General features: G+C 33.3%; 1 pseudogene; it reads left to right on the top strand.

Moving 5' to 3' along the window:
* The first annotated feature begins 1,834 nt into the window (after positions 1–1,834).
* On the top strand, positions 1,835–12,043 carry LOC145030508 (uncharacterized; annotated as a pseudogene).
* The last annotated feature ends 262 nt before the right edge of the window (positions 12,044–12,305 follow it).

Genomic DNA, 12,305 nt, shown 5'->3' with positions numbered 1-12,305 from the left:
TTCATCTTTAAAAATATGTAGAAGAATAAAAAAAATCATAATCAAACCTAATTACTTACATTATTAAAAACAAAAAGACAACAACAACATTAAACCGATCAAAATATTTTATGGAACAGCTTCTGACTGAACAATCAAAATAATAGAACGTACACAAATGGATCGACAACCAAATAATCACATAAACAAACTTTATACAAGAAACCAATACGACATACATTTGTAATTCGAGGTAAAATAGAACTAATAAGACCAACCTTTTAAGTAGTATAAGTTTAAATTAAAAATTTGTTTGGATAGTACTTTTAATTTGTGTATATTCTAAGAGCTTTTCTAACCACAAATATCAAAAGAGTGATTGCTTAACACTAAATTTGTGTTTGAATTTCAATAACCTTTAAAATGATAAGTTTTAATTTTGAAATGCCTTTATATTTAATATTAAAAATGAGCCAACACAAAAAATGATGCTAAATTTGAAAGCCGGTTAAAATCGGCCTAAATTATGATAATATAGTTCTTGTAAACATATAAACAAAAACATGTTTTAAATCCGCACCACCTCACCCGTGTATAATTACTCGTTTTGACCCAAATTTACACTTTATTTGTCCAAACCATATATTTTAGTTGCTTTAGTCATGCTCTTATTAAACGTGTAACATATTTATTTATTTATACATCAAAAAGTCTGCTTTTGATTTGATTTGGTGTAGTAGGTGAATGAGGAGGTTAAGAACCGTGTGACGACAGTTGTTTGTTAACTTAATATGCGAAGTCTTTATGGGTAACTCAAATGCTCAAAGGCCCAATCGCTTCGTTTCTTCATTACACAACAAAAACTAAGATTGTGTTTTTTGGCCGACATATTATTAGTTTTCTTTTTGCACGTTTTGACCCGACGGACGGCCGCTCCAAAACAACCGCCTACCGCCGATTCGTGTTCAAAAACCGTCGCTGCCTCGTCCTCTTGTTTGCTTTGTCACAACTACTTTTTTATTTTTTCCTTTGGTGTATTCAAAAACCATTTATGTATTTTAAAAAGACTTGAGAATTTAGATTTTGAGAAACAAAACCTTTATTGTTTATTTATAAGATAAATTCATAAAAAAAAATAACGTATTCTTCTATTTGTCTAACAAATGTAATTGTCTTTTTTATGTAGAAATTCGCTATAACTTTTAAAATTCCAATATTTAAGTCATTTGACAAAAGAATATTTGTCTTTTTAAGTCGTCAACTAAGTTTTTCTATTTTGGATTTTGACATGAAAGTCCTTGACAAATTTTATTTATTGTATCTTTATGACTATTTCTTGTTCGTTTATTTTTAAAGTTTGTTAAATGTATATCATTTTTCTCTTTGTTACATTTAATAACAGGTTTTCAGGTTACGATTAAATCAAATTTGCGTCATGATTTTCTAACTTTGCCGCTTTATTTATTGACATTTTATATATTTAAACACAAATTTATGGGCGAGTGGTGTTGATGCGGCTGGAAATGGTGGTCGATGTACTGCTGTCGAAACGACTTCGGTGCCGGATTGGTACCAAGCAAGGGTATTTGGCAGGTTCCTTAACCCACAATCTCTCTCTCTCTCTCTCTCTCTCTCTCTTTATCTATCTATCTATCTCTCTATGTGTATTTGTGTGTGTGTGTGTGTGTGTGTATATATATATATATATATATATATATATATATATATATATATAGAGGTTCCGTTGAGATTAAAAATAAAATAGAAATCTCGATATTCAACCTCAGCCACGTATTTCACATTTGCCACTCTAACCCTTCAACGTACCGGCGCGACAGGTCTGGTGTAATCATAAATGATTACACAGTGCCACCCATTCCTTTCTCCTCCGCCACCTCCACCACCACTACCACCACCTCTGACACCAGTCGACCCCACTATTGTCACTTCCATTACTTATACCACCGCCACCTCTTCTGCAAGTAATTGTAATAATCATTTATAATTACTCAATCTGTGAACAGACATATATGTATAATCATTTATGATTATGCATATACGTATAAACATGTATAATCATATATGATTATACCTCTCTGCCATATAATCATTTATGATTAGGCATACATCGTTGTTGCTGGTACGTTTGAGCATTAGAGCGATAAATGCGAAATATGTGGCTGAGGTTTAATCTCAAGATCTCTATTTTTTTTTATTCTCAAGTGAACCGTCCCTATATATATATATATATATATATATATATATATATATATATATATATATATATATATATACACACTAACTTATAAAAGAAATCATACTATTTCTATAAATAGATCCAATAAAATAATAATATTTTTTTAAGACGTTCAACTCTCTAAGCGTAAAGTACAACTAATCATAAATAAAATAATATTAAATTTTAATCTGATTACCTTTGAAATCTTATCTCTTCCAAAAGTTTGACCTGATCTCTTTAATCCCCGGTTTGAGTCAATGTTTATTCCTAAAATCTAGGCAAATATCTATCCATTGGCACACCATTCTCTCTATTGTTTGTTATTCCTAAAATTTAACCCCAATCTCAACCCACCTACGATCAACAATTAATAACATGAATCTCTCTGTTAATGGCCACCAAATTTAGTCATCCTCTTCACGATCATCATCAAATTTAGCAATGAAAGGTGGGTTTTCTGCACCCGGTGATTACATCTACTTCAAGTCCCAAGTCCTTCTCCGCAAGATCCCAGTAAGTTTTTCTGGTCATAGATTTCGTCGATCTTTCACTTGATTATACATCTATTGACTTACCCAATTCGATAAATCACTGGTTTGGTTCGTATCAATTGTTACTTTCATTATGTCTAAACCGTATTTACAGTTTCAATTCAGCATCAATCGTTCGATGTTTACTCTCAATGAACCTAAAATTATTGAAATTCACATTAAAATGGAGCTATACTTCAACTTTTGAGATTAAATTGGCTAATTTGTAGCTTCCGATTGGTGTATTACTTACAAGCATAAAGCATTAATCTTTATAGCAAATTCTATAAACAGAAAAAATGTTGATATTAGATTTTACATCCAAATTGATATAAGAATAACATATATGGACATTAATTTTGACATAAATTTTACAGATTTGCACAAAATAATAGAGATATTATGAATCCTGGAACTGCTGGAACAATATATGTTTACTACAAAAAAATCATGGCACTCTCCATGAAGGTAACAACAACTTTAACATTGTTAAAGACAAAAACCAAGTTGAAGGATTCTTTTTCATAACAAAGTTTTCAGAAATCTTTTTTTTTTGTTTTGTTTCTTTTTCAGGGTTATCGAGTGATTTCTGTTGATATTCCTCGTGTTTGGAACAATCAAGAATGGGTTCAAGCATTTGAGAATTTCTTAGATGTTATTGATGTCCACCATGTAAGATTATCTGATTCCATTTTTGATGTTATTGTTATTTATTTATGTAATGAATCTTTTTTTTTAACATACATCTTTATGGAACATCACTTGGTGGATTTTTAGCACTACTTTTTGCTCAACATAGGCCAAGAAGAGTAAAGTCTTTGATCCTTTCAAATGCATTTTTTGGATACAAAATATATCTTAACTGCAATGCCTTGGGCCCGTGTGTACGTATCATAAAAAAGGACACTTTCTATATACAATTATACACAAAAGTGTTTTTTTTAGACTGAATGAACTGTGAGTAAATGACTATTTTGATGGGTTTTGGTCATAAGACATCCTATGTGCTCATACAAACCCTAAAGCTTGGATCTAGGTTTCTCTATTGTACATGCTTTGAATCCAAGACTATAAACCCTAATTCTAGCATTCAAATAATCATATTAACACAAGAATGAGTTTATAATGTTACCTTGATTGTTATGTAGCAATAACAATCCCAAATCTCCTTGTATTGACTTTGGAAGGCTTAGAGTCACAAGTGTCACTCCTCTAATGGTTCACAAACACCATAAGCAAGAGGATGAAGAGGAGAGAGGTTAGAGGCTGCCAAAACCGTGTGTAAACCCTTACAAGAACATTAGCCACGTTTTTGAGCCTTAAGGGGTCTTTATATAGTTGGGCTATTAGGGTTATCTAACAAGGAAACCCTAATTTGGATGCTTAAGCCCTAAGCAACCCATAGATTCCTTTAATTAAGCCCATGGACGATTTCCTTATGGGTTTCCCATTAGAATTCGTCCATCCCTTAATATAAGGCAATCCATGGCCCAAATTGCAATTATCCTATAATTACAGTTCCAGTCCCTTAAGTTTAATTAATCTCTTTTAGTCACAAAACTAATTACCAATTAATTATTGACTAATATTAATTAAACAATATGATTTCTCCTTTAATATATTATTCTCATAATACATTAATAAATCATATTTAATCCTTACTCTCCATAAATCATCCTATCAAGTTGCTTTGGTGAAGGCAACCCAAAAAGACCATGCACCATCGGGTCAAGTACATACCAAAATAGTTATGGACTTAGACACTAATCCAACAGTCTCCCACTTGGATAAGTCTAACAACTATTCTGCGTATGACTTCAGATCCTGATCTGCAATCGTAGCTTTCCAAAGCCGCTGTCAACTCTGATCATATCAGATACGCGTGTCCTTAGATAAGGGATCATATATTCCTCCATTCTAGATATCGTATGAGATATGATTTCTAATCATTCTCTTTGTACTATATCTCGATTTCCGATTTATGACGACAGACTAACTGAACAAATCAAATTAGCCCTAGCCCGGCCGAGCATTTACGTATGTCATCACTAAACCATCGAGGGGCCCAAAGATATCGCTTCTATCCTACCTTGGATAAAAGGAACGGATAAACTTTGATACAATGCTTGCTTGCACTCACTAACCAAATCACACACAACAATATGTTTTATAACACCAAGTTACTAGTGCGTTTACATATTATCAATGTGCAACCGATTAGCGAGATACAACTCACACATCTCGGTTTCAAGAATATAAGATGTTATCGTCTCACTAATCACTCGTGATACAATTCATGGAGTGATCCAAGTGAGCGTGGGTTTAATCCAATGCTCAAATCATATTCATAAGCACTCATGAACGTTGCAGCAAACATTTGCTTATGTCTAATACTCTTTTAGACAATCCACACACCAATTCATGACAGTCTTCATTCATATCTACTTCCAACATATGAACGACTGTGGCCTGTTTGAATAATTCGATTATACTTAATAAACTCAATTATTCTGGAAGTCAAAACATGCAAGGTGAAACACAAGAATAATACTAATCCCATATGGCCTCAAACCTTTGAGTATAAACATAACACGTTTTATTTATCACCATACCGATTACTCATTATTTGTCGTTTCGGGTAATCAACTTCTTACTTGAATTCCAACACTTGTCCCATGCTCCTAGCATGCACACAATGTTTACCTATGGTTCTTACTTTTGTGAAATAGACAAATTGAACACATTTCCAATCATTCTCATTTTACAACTCCAAATCCATTTTCTTAAGTGTAAGAATATCAAATTCTTGTTACTTATAGAATATACTAGATTCTAACACTTTATGCAACGATCCTTTTGTAATGTCACTGCACCAAAGTCTCCAAGACTATTGCCAATGATATTACAAAGTCCTCTAACGGAGATTGTTACAAGACAATTCCTTAGATACGATGTCTCTCACTCAAAGTACATTCCTTTGAACATCCTTTTGCATAAAGGTTTCTAATCTAGACATAGATTTTCAATATTTACTTCCCAATATGGACACGCTTCCATATTTTCAATATGAAAACTAATTCTTAATAGAATCTTATCTATTCGTAATTATGTCGATATTGTCCATCCAATACGGAAACATTTCCATAATTTCCAATACTATACTTCCAACTACTCACAAGCGACCAATCCTCGTCAAACTTTGGATTGTCCTTTGATAGTTGTTTAATTATTTTAGTCAAAACCGATTCTAGTCCCTTTTCCCTCTAAATGCGCTAGACATTTGGAAATTTTAGAATGGTAAAATATTAAATCATTTGCAATCGATCCTATACTCGAAGCGTATGGGACATGATGCATAATGTTTTATTTGCTATGTTCTCAAAATTCGAATTGTGAAGAGGAATGTCGTAATCATAATCGAAATTTTAAGAACACACTATGTACCCTTGACTAAATTTATTAACATTCCACAACCTAATCCTTTAGATTTGAAATGAAGCATAATATTCTCTCCCTTAATTATAGCAAAACAACTTTTCAACTCTTATAACTTTGCAAAGTATGACTCTTGTTTTCTATAATTAATATTGCCAACTATGCAATACTTGCCTTAATAATCATACAATCATAACATTTATGCTCCCACTATCATGATGATTATTATAAAACATAACACTTATGCTCCCACTAGCTTCGAGATGTATTCATAAACATCTTAACTTCCAGAAAGACAATACCTATTGAATTTCTTAAGTCCATGTTTTTAATACTTAGTGCTTTGATAATCTTTTATCAAGACTTCTTGAACTTATACACTTTTGCCTTAGATAGTTCATATGTGTGTCTTAACAATTAAGACTAATTGCCAAACCTCACGATTCAAATTATGGAAAGGGATGCCGTAACCATGATCGAATTCGAGAATGCAATTTTACAATCACTATCTTTTAAAATCTTTCTTAGTGAAAGCATTTTCTCACAATCATTTTCATGAAGGAGGAAATCTTATGACACTTAGATTTAAACGGTGTATGTGTTCCTATCCATGTGAATTTGTTAAAACTAAAGTTTACGACAAATTCAAACTCATATGGATCGAACTTCCTTAATCTTGATTTCTTGCCTTATGGTAGCACAGCTGCCCACCACGTCTTCCAAGTCGTTACGCATATTACCTTTTTACTATCAATGCACCTTTCATTGATCAAGGTCCTTGCCTTTTACGCATTCAAATGAGAACTCATAGGACTCACATGCATAATTAACTCGATTGGATTGGCACAGAAACAAAATAATGTCTTCACGATAAGTTGTAAACCTCAACTCGTGTGCTAGTGATGATCGATAAGGCTTATTTGATTTGTTCTTGAAACTTTTCAAGACTATTAAGACTCCCACTGACTCCTTGACATATACGATTCTCTTATCAAAACATTTTTTTGATAAACAAATATTCAAGAGTTAGTGTAGCTTTTATCAAAACACTTCATAAATTGGTCCAAGTTGGTCTTTGTCTTATTCAAGACATCACAACTTTCCACATTTGATGAATGTTATAAACCTTTAATACTTTTCACTCATTGTCACAATCTTAACTTTAAGACTTGTTATTGGAACGAAGTATGATAGACTTCTTGATTTAACCATTTCTTCAATCCTTGATTCCTCTTCTTAAACATACAATTGTACTAAGACTCACTTAGAGGATCAATTGAGATATGGTTCTTAATCATTAAGACCTATCATAAAGCATAAAAGGTACTCTCCCTTCTTCTTAGAGTGGAGAAACTCTTATCTTTCTGCCTACTTGATTCTTCTTATTCGTTTTGCTATTGATCTAAACCCTTTAATCAATTCAAAATTACACTTAATCTTGTAAGTGCAATCATGTTTACTAAGCCTTTAGTAAATCATGACGAATATCTTTGTTACTCTTATGGTGAACTTGATCAACACACAACTTTGTGTACTCGATCTCCTAGTCCTTCACTTGACACTTTGTCAATGAATTTGTCTAATTTCCAAATACGAAATTTCTCATTCATCGTGCATCCACGTTGCATGATTCCAAGTTTCTGTCCAATTGAAACTTGGGCGATGAGAAACTCTCCCTATTTGGTAAATTCTTGACATTACCATAAATAACATAACTAAGAATCATATCCATTCGTTGTAGAAATATTCAAACATCAATTTTCATAACGATTTCATTGCAAGGAAATAAACAAATAAATAAGTGAGTCAAAATTTATTTTATTTATAAAAGCAGCGGAAAAACATTTGTCCTTACAATGCAAAATCCATTGAAAACTATGTAAAAGAAAATTTCTAACAACTCTATCATAACTATCTAAGCTCAAAATCCAATCTTCAAGTCCATGTGATCGAGATCCATCACTTGTGATTAGATTCATCTTGCTCTCTTATCAAGCTTCCCTTCTTTTTCACCGATCCTTCAAAACATTCAAATGCAATCTTATCACATCATGTATTAAGAATCAATGAATAGGAACTTAATGGAGTTAAATAGTGGATTCTTACCTAAAGCGTAGTCATACTTTTGACTCTCCCATCTCTTAGATCTCTTAGGTAAATAGGGCAACTTCATCTCCAATGCCCCTTCTCTTGGCAATAAAAGCAAATTGACTCTTTTGGAACAACACATGGAACTACTTCAGACATCGCCTTTCTCTTATGATCAAAATTTTCGATCATTGCATGTCTTTCATTGCCATTGTCTATATCCATAGAGGTCTTGAAGGCAGATTCACCAATCAACTTTGCTTTTCTATTGCGCCAAACCATTGTTGATTCAGCAGCAACAAGCATGTAGGTGAGATCTATAAGTGTCACGTCGTGGTTCATCATATAGTACTCTCTTACGAACTCACTATACGAGTTAGGAAGTGACTGTAGAATCCAATCAACAGCCATCGCTTCACCGACAACGGATCCCATCATTCTTAATCTATCAATGTGTGACTTCATCGTTAAGACGTGTGCACACACCGACTTGCCCTCTTTATGTTTACTTGCCAAAAGGGCTTGAGTGATATTGAACCTTTCAATTTTACAATCTTGTGGGTTAGGGAGAATAATTGGAGGAGGAGGAGGAAGTGAAGCATGATTTTTTGTACCTCGATCGAATCGTGGAATATCATCTTCATGTGGAATACTTGTTCCACGGGATTTGAGAAGACCATAGTTGTCGAACTTTGACATCGGGAGAAAAACGAATTCAAGTTAGTTGATTTATCGAGTCCTTGGTAAATCACCCAAATGAAATTCCAAGGCTAGGACCCAACACAATATCCTACAACTCGGGAGAGGGATGCCGTAACCCAAATTGCAGAACATTTGAAGGTAAGTGAATGACGATTCACTAGTTTCCACCATGAAAAACGAAAAAGAAATTTAAGTTTTAAATCTATGAAAACTCCTAGATCCTTTGAGATTCATTGAACATTTCAATGGCATGTTTAAATCTCGATATGCCCCTCTAGTTTGTGACTGGGATGCCGAGGATCACAAACCGGGTGTGAATAACCATGCAAACTACATGGTGCCCTCACATGTTACAATCACCTATTCGATGTGCCGGTAAACCACACACGCTCCACCGAACTATGACAAACATTGAGTCACCCTTTGCTACCTTTGCTTAGAACCATTTAGTGTGCCGGTAAACCACACACGCTCCACTAACGTCTTCGCAAGGGCACAAAGTGTAATTTCATGGAATTGCATCAATTCACTTTTTGCCTAAGTAACTAAGATTGGGAATTTGAAAAACATTTAGTTACTTTGTATTTCATTATACTTATAATGGAAGGTTTCGTCCTATCCTATCCGTTCGGCTAACGACCCTCCACTAGTCAAGAGTGCGGTGGGTAAGAGTGGATACCCATTCAATCGCCATTTTATAGGCAATTTCCTTAAACACCCCTTATAGACCAGCTTCGTGAATGAGGCCTACTAACGGTAAGACTGACTTTTACTCATACATATATATGATGTTAGACTTTTAATCTTATATATAGTATAGGGTGTATTTTATACTTTTAAAATACTATGTGGTTAACTTTAACAATTACACTTTTAATTCAATTAAATGGTTAACCTAAACTTTTATGGATTTATTAAACCTCTTTTAATTATACTCCTTAATTAATTAATAAAACCATAAAGGGTGTGATTTGAACTTTTCAAAACATTACTAGAGTTTTAGAATTTAACATTTCTAATTAAACTCTTAATCAACTTTTAAATTCCAAAACTTGAGGGCAAATTTTGAAACCTTTTTCAAAACATTAGGGTTTTAACTATTTAAATTTCAAAACTTCAAAACTTTTGGGTTCAAATTTAAACTATAAAACCTAAAGGAGAAAATATGAAACTTTTCATAATTACAAGGATCAAATAACAAATAATCTAAACTAACATTTAGTTACATAATTATCCATATTTGATTTGTTTAATGATTTCTTGCAAAACAATTTATCAATTACTCAAAATAATTAATCAATTATCTTATAAGGAAACAATTATCTTGTTAATTGATAATTATCTTTAATTAGGTCATGAATATAGTCATATATATCATAAAATCGGATTTATATTGATCTAACATGATAAGGTAACTTTCCTAATACAAAAACAGCAAGAAATCCCGAGATAAGCATTATCTGACGAGTGGACTCGTCGAGTCAGGCATGGACTCGGCGAGTTCAGCCATGGACTCGACGAGTCCAGCCTCCACAATCCAAAAAATCGAATTTTTTAGTTATACAATGCATCAATACAATTGAAACCAAGCTAGGCTCTGATACCACTGGTGGGTTTTGGTCATAAGACATCCTATGTGCTCATACAAACCCTAAAGCTTGGATCTAGGTTTCTCTATTGTACATGCTTTGAATCCAAGACTATAAACCCTAATTCTAGCATTCAAATAATCATATTAACACAAGAATGAGTTTATAATGTTACCTTGATTGTTATGTAGCAATAACAATCCCAAATCTCCTTGTATTGACTTTGGAAGGCTTAAAGTCACAAGTGTCACACCTCTAATGGTTCACAAACACCATAAGCAAGAGGATGAAGAGGAGAGAGGTTGGAGGCTGCCAAAACCGTGTGTAAACCCTTACAAGAACATTAGCCACGTTTTTGAGCCTTAAGGGGTCTTTATATAGTTGGGCTATTAGGGTTATCTAACAAGGAAACCCTAATTTGGATGCTTAAGCCCTAAGCAACCCATAGACTCCTTTAATTAAGCCCATGGACGATTTCCTTATGGGTTTCCCATTAGAATTCGTCCATCCCTTAATATAAGGCAATCCATGGCCCAAATTGCAATTATCCTATAATTACAGTTCCAGTCCCTTAAGTTTAATTAATCTCTTTTAGTCACAAAACTAATTACCAATTAATTATTGACTAATATTAATTAAACAATATGATTTCTCCTTTAATATATTATTCTCATAATACATTAATAAATCATATTTAATCCTTACTCTCCATAAATCATCCTATCAAGTTGCTTTGGTGAAGGCAACCCAAAAGGACCATGCACCATCGGGTCAAGTACATACCAAAATAGTTATGGACTTAGACACTAATCCAACATATTTTACCCTTATGTAACATTGTTAGTTAGACCCCTTCTTTCCCATTGAAACAGTATGTCATAACAGGAATCCCAAATGGTCCACATGAACCATTTATTGTTGATTCTGTGGACTTTGTTGTTACACAGGTGAGTTTTATAAACACACATACTGAATTATTTCCTAATAATTTGAAAAAGAAAATCAATAGTTTAAAGTAATTATGTTGTAATAAGTATGTTAAAAATATAAAACCTGCAGGTTGAGACCTTGGGGGGATTTGGCTTCCAGATTGACTTTAATAAGTGATGTTGCATCAGTGGGACCTCTTCTTCTTTCGGATTCTCTAATCACTATAATGGATGTAAGCTTCCATAACTCATAATCATATTAAAAACAGGAACCTAAACTTATCCCACCTAAGGAAATGTTAGATTTACACTTGCTGACTTAACACTTTGTTGTTGTATTAATGAAATCGGAAATCAATTTTTACTTTAGAGCTATATTACTAATAAGCATGAATTATGTTTCATGTCATTGTTAGAGAGCTCAAGGAATGTTTATCCATATCTGTAAAACATATGTTCTTGTGAATCATTTTTTTAATTTTTTAATTAATTTGTTTAATAGATAATATTGTTTTGCAGGTAGAAGTGAAGATGCTACTGATATCATCATAGACTCATAGTACTACTTCTAACATTGCTTTCTATTGGAAGGGTATGGATCTTGCTATGTTGGCGAAAGGGGGGCTTAAGGAAGGGGTGTTAATTCAGGTTTCTTGGGATATTTATCTATTTTAAGCTGATGGGTATGGGCTGGAAAACGACATTGAGGAGGCTAAGTTGGCCAGCCTCAACTCCATACTCCATGGAGACTATTGGATCACTGCCCCCTCTAATGTCAGACCGAAATATGTTGGAGTGATGACGCAAGCAAGAC

Source organism: Lactuca saligna, chromosome 2, assembly GCF_052625555.1.
Source record: "Lactuca saligna cultivar CGN05327 chromosome 2, ASM5262555v1, whole genome shotgun sequence".
Lineage (NCBI taxonomy): Eukaryota > Viridiplantae > Streptophyta > Magnoliopsida > Asterales > Asteraceae > Lactuca > Lactuca saligna.
The sequence above is the reverse complement of the archived record's forward strand: the minus strand, read 5'-3'. Positions and strand labels throughout refer to the sequence as shown.